Raw genomic sequence first — 12,959 nt, 5'->3', positions numbered from 1 at the left:
AAAAGCCATACAGAAGAAACCATTTAAACCTTTGCGTTTTCAGTGGCAATGTAAACAGAGTGCATTCCAGATGATTTCTTGTTAACTGCAGTCAAATAGTAAGCCTAAACTTGCTCTAAATAGTATGGCAACCACGTGCTTGGGCGATACAAGTCTGAATGCAACCCCCTGGGCACCAAAAACAAACAAGCAACGGAGAGTGAAAGGGGAGGGGGGGGGCGGAACGGACAGCAGGAGGGGGCGGGAACGGGGCACAGGACAGCGAGGGGGGGGGCGGGAACGGGGCACAGGACAGCGAGGGGGGGGGGGGAGGGCAGGAATGGGGCACAGGACAGCGAGGGGGGGGGGAGGGCGGGAACGGGGCACAGGACAGCGAGGGGGGGGGAGGGCGGGAACGGGGCACAGGACAGCGAGGGGGGGGGGGGGAGGGCGGGAACAGGGCGGGAACAGCACACGGTCAGCGGGAGGGGGGGCGGGAAGGCAATGAAAAGGAAAAACAAGCACTCACCCACCTGGACTTCCTCCAACGTCGGTCGGCCGCAGAATGAGAGCAACATGGCGCCGGTCCCCAGGGATCTTGTTGCCTTCTCTAAAGGCAAACAGCTCGTTAGCCCCCGTATCAAGTCCCTTTAACCCTAAACAAGGAACATACCTTTCTCACCCCTCTCTCCCGGGACAGACTGGCTCTGCCTCTCCTTCAGAGGGTGACACCGTATTGCCTCCCTCAACAGTATTTGTCCGTGCTAAAGGGGCAAAGGTTTACTTCACACGTCCCGAGCACATCTCTCCCTTCTGGCCCACAGCTGCCCCGTCCGCGCCCCTCCCGGATCTCAGCAGACCCATCCCGGGCCGCGGCTACTCACACAGCCGTCTCCAAGAGCCTGCCGCGGCCGCTGTGAGTGCGCCCGGCTCCGCATCGCTCAGACCACAACCCCTCCTGCGCACAGCGGCCGGCGCGCGCCCCGCGTCACCGTCTGGCCTACAATGAAAGAAATGAAGGAAGGACAATCCGGGAAGAGAAATCGATAACACCGAGAAGACATCAGGAACTGCATTTATTTATATCAGAGTCAACAGTCTGCCCTCAACCAAAGAAATGGAGACTTGTTAGAATATACGCTGTCTCTTACGTTGCTTCTCTTGAGGAGCTTTCATTGTTGCCAATTTAGAAACAAGCAACGCACGGCCCGGCCGGACCAGATTCGGGGGCGTTCCCGGCTTTTGGCTGACGTCGCGTGACGTCGGCAAAAGCCAAAGAATCTCGGGAACGCCCCAGAATCTGGTCCGGCATTGACGGACAGGCCCATCGTCCAATGGCTATGCTCCATTTATGGAGCTAGCCAATAAATGACGGGGGCCGTTCCAAACCACACTACAGTTCTCATTAGGTTTTCGCCTGCGCGAAAAAGATGCGCAGAAGCGCATCTTTTTGCCAGGCAAAACCTAAAAAGCAATAAAGATGCCTTTAAATCTTGTTATCTTGTCACATTTGCTCAGCTTTCAGAGACAGACATCAAAAGTCAGTTTGTCTTCCTAAATTTACTTTCTTTCCTTGACTGAAGTTAGAGGATTTTGTAAAGTGATTTGTGTGACAATGGCGCTGTGCAAATCATGTGAAATGAAAGACTGTAAGATGGCAGGCTTTTTTTCTAACACAACACTGAAATAGCTACTAAATCAACTGTTCAAACATTTCAAATACATTTCAAAATTTATGAATACACTTTTTTGTAACTCTATGGTGAAAAAAAAGATTTTTATAGGCTCAAAACAAATCATAACACTTTACTTGCCGATATGTAAATGTTATATATTTGTGCTGAAACCCAATTTCCTAACATTGTTTATGCGCTATAAAGTTTTATCGGATAAACGACAGGATAACAATGTTATCAGTAAATGACATGGAACGTTTTGTGGCCATTTCAATGGAAAATGTGCTATCTGTAAATAACAGGGCACTACCACATTATGCTTTAGTAATATATTTATGGAAAGTGAGTTTTTAAACATGAACTGGGAATTATTTCTGCTCCGGCCCAGGTGACAATGCTATTAGTGAACTAACATGCATGCCTGGGATTGGCTTGGTTCTGGTTAGTCTAGTAAATAAAAGGAGTTTTTTGTACAGCAGAAATAGTGAACTTGCATATTTGAAGGTGCACTCTTATGTAATAATAAAACAAAAGGCATCTCCAAAAGAAAAAATATTTGCCTAGGATCACACAATTTGACACCAGTTCACAGGTCAAGTGCATTACAGCTAGGTCGAGTAGATTATTCAAGTTACAAGACCTGAAGGCCTAATAAAATGTTAACGATTTTTCGAGCACTAGGTCGGTGCTGCCAGGTTTTTTATATCTATTTCAGGCATTGCCCAAGACTTTTTAACCCCTCTAAAGACTCTCAGCATTCGATTTATCTGGCAGAAGGGACAGGCTTGCCTAAGTTACAACTTACTCAAGGCCCAAAGAGTGAGGAGGGACTAAGGTTACCCTATTTTTATCTCTACTATTAGGCAGCTCAATTACGAGGTATCACTAAATGGTCCTTGCGGAAATCGGATAAGTGTTGTCTACACATGGACAGAGCGATAGCGGGTAGGGTTATCTGGGACGTCCGGAGGAAACCTAAAGACCAGCGCCCCCGATGTAGACTTAAGCACTCCCACAAGGGCCATTCTTACTGCCCGGCTCAGAGTATATATAATGGCCAACTGGACCACATTCATCTACCCGAACACACCGAATCACGGCAATTCGGCCTTCCCACTGGAATTAAAGCCGGGACTCCGATGCCTGGAGGGAGGGAGGATGCCTTACACTAATAGACTTATTCCATAACTGGACATCCTGACATTTACAGATTGCAGATGCAATTTTAACCTACCAGCGTCTGAACACTTCCTTTACCTGCAGTTGAAATACTGGGCGTTCACACCGGAGGTCAGAGAGGCGGCGACCAGGAGCCAAACTCCTATTGAGCAGGGAAATGTAAGGAAAATGGGATCTTCCATGCAGCATTCCTCTCAACCAAGATTCACCTCTTTCTGGGAAAACACTGGGGACGGAAATAACAGAAGGGAAATGGAGGAAACTTTGGGAAGATATCCCCAAAAATAACCACTCAATAGGTATGAGATGAGAGCATTACAAATTGCTTTAAGATTGGCTTCTATACCCAGCAATGTTGAAGAAAATCTTCCCGGGAACATCTGACCTAATTACAGAGATATTGGGCTACCCCGTGCCAAATACCCCAGGTTGCATCTTACTAGGCCTTCGCGACGACACCTTGAAACATCAAACTAAACACCACAGGGCTATAATGTGGTTGTGTCTAGGAGCGGCTAAGCTGGCGAATGAAGCAGCCTGGAAAAAACAGAAGAGTCCTCCCTGACACAATGGCATATGCGGCTTTGGCAAGCTCCAATTATGGAAAGGATGGCAGACATTTTTAGAGACTATTTAAAAAAAATGTGAATATGCATGGGGTCCGCTGGTGGCATTTCTTTCAAGAGGATTTCCCCTCACTGTCCGTTATCCTAGGACAAGAGCACTACATTTGTTCCAATTTTAGACTCACAATCTCTCCATGGCCACAACGATCATTCTCACAAGCAATTGCTGAAAGGTTAGTGTTACTACACAGGAAGGTAACATTTATAACACAATTAGAAGCAGGCAACAGCTACCAAAGTAAAGTTGGTTTAGCAAAAGTTATGTTAAGATATTCAGGGGAGGGGATGGGGAGACAGTGGTTTTCTTTTCTTATTTTTCTAATACCAAGAGGGTTTATAGTTTTCTTGGTGGAATGGCGATGTCCGCCTGCTCCTGTATGATGTTCCAGATAAGATACTCTTCTGTTATTTGCGAAACTGTAATGCACAATGGCATATTATTGTTTCTTTAAAGAGGGATGCAAACATTGGATATGCGTGTCTTTGTTGTCTAACTCTGGAAAAACTTTCAACAAAAACAATGTTGACAAAAAAAAATAGTTTACGTCCGTTGTGTTCGGTCACCTTTTAAGTGAAAAATGCTTGAAAATATAAGGAGAATTTTTGACTTTTTATTCAATGCTGTATTGATTATGGACCAACTGGTTTTAATAAATAATATTTGGTATACACGTATGCTATGTGAAAGAAGTTTCCGTTAAAGCATAATCAGCAGTGAACCAGATAAAATGTTTGAGCATAAATTAGTAAAAACGGAACATAAATGTCTTGAATTTGTCTCTTTCTTGGAGAAACTCCCATTAATGGGGCAGGAGGCACTTTTGATAATGTTTCTTCCAACAAAACAAAATAGCTATTGCACCTGTTTCAGAGCATGCTCGTGTTTTCAAGAGGTATTTTAAAAGATTAAATCAGTTGCTACTGAGCTAGTACTGTAATGCTAAGGGCTCAGAATAACACTGAATATAATGCGACATTTACTCAAAGAGGTTAGGGATCTGAGCCTCTGAATTAACATAATCTTGCGCATCTCATTTGCAATACTTTGCAGATTGGCTGACAGAGTAAGCCACAGACCTAATGAACAAACTGATTGGGAGTTTGATGAAGCCACTCAATCGAGGCATATATATATTATAGATGTATAATGAGAGATCGAAGTGATATACACATTTTGGGGAGATTTTGATTTAAGGCCGAGTTACATGGCAGCATGCCATTGGGGGAAATACCCTTTCAAAGGCACCCACGAGGGAAGGCATCATGGAATAAAATGGTCTACATATTGTGAGTGAGGTTTATGGGGATGGCAGATGTACAGGCTGGCAACGGGCAAATGAGAAACAGGGCACTGCTTAGTATTGCTTTTCTAGCCACTGGTGAAGAATTGGCTTGGTAGTTTAGTCTGCCCTGTTCCCATGATGCACTGGGCCAGGGACAGACTGATTTGCATATAGCCAGGTTCTGAGCTGGGATGGGGCAGTGAGATAAATAACGGTGATGGATCAAGCCCTGATCTTTGGACTGGGTAAGAGTGGTCTGCTTAATTCAGACACTCTGTTCATCACCACCCCCTTTTCTGAATCGTTTTTGGCCACTATAGGTGTGGCAGGGTATACTCAGACATGAGTCCCTTTCTCACTGCTCCATCAGGATTCAAGCAAGCCGGGCCGAAGACGGCTGAAATGCCAGAAACCGGTCCCCGGTAGCTTGTCTCCTTTCTGGTGAAGAATTGGCTTGGTAGTTTAGTCTGCCCTGTTCCCATGATGCACTGGGCCAGGGACAGACTGATTTGCATATAGCCAGGTTCTGAGCTGGGATGGGGCAGTGAGATAAATAACGGTGATGGATCAAGCCCTGATCTTTGGACTGGGTAAGAGTGGTCTGCTTAATTCAGACACTCTGTTCATCACCATCCCCCTTTTCTGAATCGTTTTCTAGCCACAGTGGCATGTATACCAGGCCAAAAAAAAACAAGCATTGGAAATGCAATAGGGCTCGCATTAGGAAAGTTTGAGCTATTGGTCTTATAAATGACATTTTTTTTATTTATGTGTTATTTTTTAAAATAGCTAAAATAATAGCTTTGTCATTTACAATGCCAATAGTTATAACTTTCGCAAATGTGACACCTATAGCATTTGTAATGCAACATGTTTTGTATTTACGTGACTTAGATGTATTGATATTACATATAACAATGGCTTTTAGCACTTTCTGAGTGGGCGAGGAAGTAGCTAATCTGTTTGTATTATTTATACAGTGTTTCTATTCCTGACAGCGTCACACTATAGTGAAATCTCACAGAAATATACTTTTGTGCTCTGAAATGAACATTACCTCATACCCAGATTAGTATAGAAATATTCTGAAATGACGATATAAAATAATATTTTGGATAATAAAGCCTCAACCCGAATATAATTTCACTTTGTGATTGATATAATCTCACGCTATGAATCATCATGAACTCACAGTCTGATATAAATGTGCATTCTGATATGATCTCAAACTCTGAATTAATGCGTCTTCCGGTGCTCCCTTTCCTCTATCCGGACGTGCTCAGTATGGGTCCCCTGAAGCTCTCGCGCTCACATCGCTAGACTGCGAGTGTAGCCGGAGGAGCTCTTATCTTGTGATATTTACGAAAGTGTTTCATTGCTTGTTAATTTCTACGTGGGCAGATTGCAGAACGCGTGAGCGCATTGTGGAGTGTGACTGAGCTTGGATCCCGCTCCGGCAAGGGTCCGTGTGCGTCACGAGTTTACTGCATGCAGGAAATAAACAGTGTATGGCAGGGAGGGAGACATGACGGGTACAGGCCACAAGCTCAGGTAGCACTCGCACATGAGGGAGATCGTCAATGGAGAGGAAAGGGGGAAGCGAGAGGGTGAAAGAAGGGACGACAGGTTTAGAGGCAGCGACTACAGCAGAGCATCAAAGGGCTGGGCGAGAAGGGATGGGGGAATGCGAGGAGATAAGGACCCAGAAGGGGGAGGAGGGAAATGCGAGCAGACTTTAAAGGGATGGGCTAAAAGGGATGGGGGTATTCAAGGCATTTTGTCCCCGCAAACATCGGGGTAAGCCGCATCACTCAAAGTAGTGGTTACATTTCATAAATCTAAAGAACTTTACTAAACAAACCATGGTAAAAGACGACTAAACATTAGGGTACATTGAGTGGAATGCTTAAAAGCTGAGCGCGCAGTTGTTGCAGCAAGGGGCGGGAAGATTGAGAAGGGAGGGCGGAGGAAGCACGGGAAATAAAAACAAGTTAAACAAGTTATAAAAGGAGACGAAACTGAAAGTATGGCCGGCAGGCCGTGAATAATTAGGGGGTGACAAATGCGCTGGGAGGGCTGCCTTTGATGTGGTAATGCGAGGCAGGCAGGCAGGCGGCTGGTGGCATTGTGCACGCGCTTTTTAGGGCTTGCGCAATGACCTAAAAAGCACATGCACTGCAAGGAATCGCCAGTGGTGGTTAAACACGGGATAAGACCCTATAGAGCTTCGCCAGCTGTGCGCATGCGCACAGCAGGCGAGCCCTAACAAGTTATAAAAGGAGACGAAACTGAAAGTATGGCCGGCAGGCCGTGAATAATTAGGGGGTGACAAATGCGCTGGGAGGACTGCCTTTGATGTGGTAATGCGAGGCAGGCAGGCAGGCGGCATTGTGCACGCCCTTTTTAGGGCTTGCGCTTGCGCAATGACCTAAAAAGCACAAGCACTGCAAGGAATCGCCAGTGGAATCGCCAGTGGTGGTTAAACACTGGATAAGACCCTATAGAGCTTCGCCAGCTGTGCGCACAGCAGGCGAGCCCTAAAAAAGCTTGGACAAAAAATACAGCATACCAACAACACTTAAGCTGCAGTGGTCTGGAGGTAAGATAGTTAGTAATCTGGTGTGGTAATCAGAAAAGGTGGTTCTGGGTTATTATAGGAAAGCGATTTGGCGAGTGAATCAACAGCTGCTGAGAGGGAAAGGACGTGTTTATAGATAAAGTGTACACTTCAAAATAAGTAACTAAAAATATTTCAATACGGTGAACCTTTCCGAAGAGGTGTCACATGGGACGAGGATGACCACTGTGGAAGTCTACCCCTGATGTGGTTGTATGGAAGAAAACCGGATTTGTACGCTCAGACCAGTCCTTCGTTGGAAAAATATCTGGGAATCGAAATTTGCCTAGCTTAGTAACGGTAAGTTTCAATTCTATTAAGGACACGGAGGCGAGGATTATGCTTTTCTCTCTTCGCTGTTTATTCACATAACACCACACAGCAGCCAGAAAAGCATCAAAACGTGAAAATTTTTTGTATTCCAAACACAGGAATCATTGAAAACATCATAATAACATTTTTATAACTACAAGTCCCAACAGACCAACATTAGGCAGTCCTTTCTTAGTGTCCATAAATCCCAATATAAGGCGTCCATCTTGTGAACTCCTCCTCTTTCTTCGTCGCGAGTCAGGCCAAAGTCTCAACGATCTTGTTTCGCACCATCATTACCTGGCGGAAAAAAGAACAACGTGAGCTATGCCATACCCGCTAGGCCTGAAGGCAAGTCAACGAAAACATTGCAACAAGTCAATGACATGCAACCAAAGGGAGCAGTAAATCCACATTGCAATCAGGAAAAAAGATTACTTACTCCAGTACGGGCGGGATCTCCGAAGGAGGTATGGGTGGGATAATCCTCGCCTCCGTGTCCTTAATAGAATTGAAACTTACCGTTACTAAGCTAGGCAAATTTCGATTCTATGTCAGGACCGGAGGCTTCGGATTATGCTTGTTCAAAGCTTGTTCACCACCAAACTAGCAATATCCACCACCGGCTTGAAATAAAACCTTTTGAAGGTGGAATCCGAAGACCAATCCGCAGCACGCATGAGGTCTTCTAAACGTGCCCCAAGGGCAAACGCTTTGGAGGCCATGGCCCCTCTTGCGGAGTGAGCTCCGAACTGCTTCGTATCAATACCAGCTTCCTGTAATACCCAACGCACCCACCGGGCTATGGTGGGGGAAGAGACAGCCTTGTGAGGTTTGCGCAACGCAATGAGTAATTGCCGCTCGCCCGGAGGGCGAAGTTCTGTCGAGACATCCTCATAAGTTTTCAAACATTGCACCACACACAACTTAGGGACATCCGCAAAAGCCGGGTAAGAAATAGACCTCGTAGCAGATTTCGTGCGGCGGCCCACGGTAAAGGTCACCCCATCCGGGGAAAACGCTCTCGCCGTGACGTCTAAGGCACGCACGTCGGACACTCTGCGACATGACACCAAACAGAGGAGCATCGCCAGTTTAGCTGACAGTTCCTTTAAGGAGAGATATTTGTTAGGCTGCCAAGAAAGAAAAAGGTTCAACACCACATTAACATCCCACAGGACAGAATATCGTGGCTCCGGTGGTAAAGCCAGACGCACTCCTCTGAGGAGCCGGCATACAAGGGGATGTTCCCCGACCGCCACCCCATCCAACTTTTCATGAGCTGCTGATATGGCAGAGCGTATCGTGTTAATAGTTCGGTATGCTAAGCCGGCAGTAGAAAGTTCCGCCAGGAAATTCAGGATGGGAACAAGACCTGCGACCATGGGATCCAAGTCCCGTCGAAGACACCAACGAACCCACCTGGTCCAAGCCGATCTATACCTTTTTGCAGTGCTGCCTGCCCAGGCTTTGGACAAAAGGTGCTGAGCCGAGTTCGAAAGGCCAGGGAGCGACCAGCGTCTCCTGAAAGCCTCCATGCCATGAGGCGGAGAGAACCCTGGAGGAGATGGTGAGGGACCCCGTCTGGATTGAGGAGAAGACGAGGAAGCCGGGGGAGTAGGATTGGAGAATCCCAGGAAAGTTCCAGAAGAACTGGAAACCACACTTGCGACCTCCACACGGGTGTCACCATCACTACGTCTGCCATTTGACGGCGAAGCTGGGCCGCGGCCCTCACTATCATGGAGAAAGGCGGGAAGGCATACGGTCGTTCCTGACTCCAGTCCTGGAGGAACGCATCCGTCGCCTCCGCCAAAGGGTCCGGTCTCCAGGTGAAGAACCTCGGCAGCTGGAAGTCCAGGCGGGATGCAAACAGGTCTATGGAAAAAGGACCCCAGCAAGTCGCCAACCAGTGGAACACTTGAACATCCAGCTTCCACAGGCTGGAGTCTCGCAGGTATCTCGAGTGCCAATCCGCCACTTGGTTGGCCCGTCCCGGAAGGTATTCTGCCATTACCGAGACCTGATGGGCGAGACAATAATCCCAAAAGTCTTTTGCCAGATCCGCTAGTGCCCGCAATCGCGGGCCCCCTAAATGGTTCACATACCGAACCGCCGAAACATTGTCCATCCGCAGAAGGACACATGACTTCACAGAGTCCCTCGTCCAGCAACGGACGGCGAAGGAACCTGCTAGAAGTTCCAAGCAGTGGATGTGAAGTCGCTGCTCGTCGGATGACCAAGCGCCGCCTGTGGAGAAATCCCCGCAGCGGGCGCCCCAACCGGACCTGCTGGCGTCGGACTCGATCACCAAGTCCGGAACGGACCCGAAAATCGCTCGGCCGTTCCACGCCTCCATGTGGGCGAGCCACCAGAACATTTCCTCCTTGACCTCCATCGACAGGGGAATCAAGCAGTCGTAAGGGAGCCCCCTGCGCAAATGATGCGCTTTGAGGCGCTGGAGGGCCCGATAATGAAGAGGGCCCGGAAATATTGCCTGAATTGACGACGAGAGAAGGCCTACCACTCTGGCCACCTGCCGAAGAGAGGTGTGCGATTTGGAAATCGTCTGCCGCAGTACATGTTTGATTTTGGCCATCTTCCTGGACGGCAGACTGAGAGTCGAGTGCACCGAATCTACCAAGAAGCCCAAGAACACCATTGTCTGGGCGGGCGTGAGAACCGACTTCTCCTTGTTGACAATAAAACCCAGGCCCTGCAATAGGGAGACCGTCTGGGACAGATGAGCGGTCAACCTGCTCGGGTCCTGGCCCAGCAGCAAAATGTCGTCCAGATAGACGATCAACCGAATCCCCCGACTCCGCAGGGTTTCCATGGCCGGGTGCAGAATTTTGGTAAAGCACCAAGGGGCCGAGGAAAGACCGAATGGAAGGGCCTTGAACTCGAAAACCATGCCTTTCCAGCAAAACTGGAGGAAACGGCGATGAGGAGGGTGGATGGGAACTACCAAATACGCATCTTTGAGGTCCAGGCGAACCATCCAATCGTTCAGGAGCAACACGTCTCTCAACAGATGGATTCCTTCCATCTTGAAGTGGTTGTACACTACCCAGCCATTGAACTCCTTGAGGTTGATGACTGGCCGTCTGCCCCCGTCCACCTTTTCCACAAGAAAAATATTGCTCAGGAAACCCCCGGGATGGTGCGTTGTTCGACAAATAGCCCCTTTGCGCAGCAGCGCCGAGACTTCCTCGTCGATCAACAGCACGTCTGGCTGAGAAAAAGTTATGGGCCGAGTTGGCTGTAACTGGCGTGGTTGATCGTAAAACTCTATGCGGAACCCCCGCACGGTCTGAAGGACCCATGCGTCTGTCGTAATAGCCGCCCATGCCTGTGGGAAACATGCCAACCTTCCCCCAATAACAACTTGATCCGCAGGGATCACACTCACCGTGGGAATTGCTGCCGCCGGAGTCATTCCTGAAGTTTCCGCGTCCTCGGAAACGCTGGCCTCTCGTTGGGTAGAAGTTGTTGTAGTTCGCAGAGGAGTTGTAGTTTCCTCTGCCGGAGCCATGCCCTTTATTGGGTTGTTGCTGACCGCCACGGCCGGTCGTGAGGCCCCTGCCACGACCAGCCCCCCGGGAAAAACGCTGTTGGAAGACTCGCTTGATGGTGGACTGGGGCTTGTCCAGGGAAGTGAAAGTGGAGACAAACTTTCCCAGCTCCTTTATAAAAGGCTCCCCAAAGAGACCTCCTTGTGCCACAGCGCCAGCCTCCGAGGAGGCCAAATCACCCAACTTGGGATCCAGTTTGATCAGGAGAGACCGACGCCGTTCGGTCGAGAGGGCGCAGTTAGCGTTCCCTAAGAATATAACGGCCCGCTGCGCCCAATTGGACAACACCTCCGGGCAAATGGCATTGCCCGACACCTTGGCTTCCTCGGCCATGTCCAGGATCTTGGTGAGGGGGCCAATGGTGTCCAATAGCTTGTCCTGACAGGAGCGCCAAGAACGGTCGATCCCCTTACGGGGGTCCTTCACAAACTTCGCCATGAAAGTGGCCATCTTTCCATCCAACTCCGGCGTCATAGCCACTTTCCCATCTAAAGTCGGACGGGGGCATTCCCCCCTCAAACAGCTGCGCGCTTCCTTCTCCAAGGGCTTGCGGAGGCTGCCCGCCACAAACTGCGCGACCTTGTCTCCAGGCGCCCAAGCCGCTGACCGTGGGTGCATGATTTCATCCGGATCGAGCATGCCCGAATTGTCCTTGGGCAACTCCGTCGAGGACGAGGCCAGTCGCCAAGACCGCACGGAGTCTTCATCATAGTCGTCGTCCGTATCCGCGGGGGAAATACCTCCCGGGGAGGTAGGGGCAGCATCCGCCGGTGTCGAGGGGACCTGAGGCGGGAGCGACGCAGGGGTAGGCAGAGTCGCCTTAGCCAGGAAAGCGTCACGTAGGCGCTCGAAGGCGTCCTTGTCCACGCCCTGCGCGCCACTGGGACCCGCGTCCCTACATGCCTTCTTGGCCGCCGGTGGCTGGCTGGGATCGATGGCGGGCACCCCAGCGAGGCCCGGCGCCAACTTGGCACACTCTTCAACAATGCGGGCTGATAGCCTGTCCTCCATAGGCCCTACAATATCCTGCACACAACGGTAAATCCACTGATCCACAGCCGCATAGAATTTGTCGTCCTGGAGGTACTGGTGGGACTCCTCCTCCTCGACGTAATACCCCTCAGCCATGGCGTCCACAACGCGCAGTAAAGAAAACAGGTATCTGAGGGTTCCGATGGCGTAGAACCACCGCCACGTATGGGCCAACCGGAGGTTAGCAAGTTTTTGTAAGCCGGCGGAACCAGGCAGTCACGAAGGCAGCACCAGCCTTCTTAGCGCGCCGACCCTCTCTCCAGAGACCGGGTCGCACCGCCTCCCAGCGCGCTTGAGCGGGTAACACCCTAGCGGAAGCCGATGCAGGAAAGGTGCTCAAAACTGCCCACAGGCGTCAACGTGGTCACAACCACCAGTACGGACTTCAACGGGGCGTTCAAGCACAGGATAATACAACCCAAGAAGGGCGTCAGGGTTAGGCGGCAGCAGGGCTCCGGCGACGTCGTCTCCCCAGTGCGGCTCCAATCAGAGAGACGGAAGCCGCGCGAGGGCAGGCGAGACGCTACGGCGCCCTCTAGCGGTGATATCAACACCGCGGAACACACGGGGACATCGCGTAAGGGGCGAAGGCGTTCCCGCGATGGAAGGGGCTCTGGAAGGGAAAAAACCCCACAGACCCCCCAAAAGAAACAAGCAAGAATCTATGCAAATAGAATATC

At 49.6% G+C, this 12,959-nt stretch overlaps 1 protein-coding gene across 5 annotated transcripts in view; it reads right to left on the bottom strand.

Annotated features, from left to right (window-relative positions):
• Positions 1-12,959, bottom strand: part of DTX3L (deltex E3 ubiquitin ligase 3L) — a 212,631-nt gene that overhangs the window by 190,486 nt on the left and 9,186 nt on the right. Inside the window, exon 1 of one of the 5 annotated variants that reach the window (XM_086957423.1) lies at positions 2,913-3,060. The exons of the other annotated variants lie outside the window; for them this stretch is intronic. The gene's annotated coding sequence lies outside the window, so the exon portion shown is untranslated. Of the gene's footprint in view, positions 1-2,912; positions 3,061-12,959 lie in introns of those variants that run through there. 5 annotated transcript variants of the gene reach the window in all.

Source organism: Lissotriton vulgaris, chromosome 2_1 (assembly GCF_964263255.1).
Source record: "Lissotriton vulgaris chromosome 2_1, aLisVul1.2, whole genome shotgun sequence".
NCBI classification, from domain to species: Eukaryota; Metazoa; Chordata; class Amphibia; order Caudata; family Salamandridae; genus Lissotriton; species Lissotriton vulgaris.
This window is presented reverse-complemented; position numbering and strand designations above follow the sequence as displayed.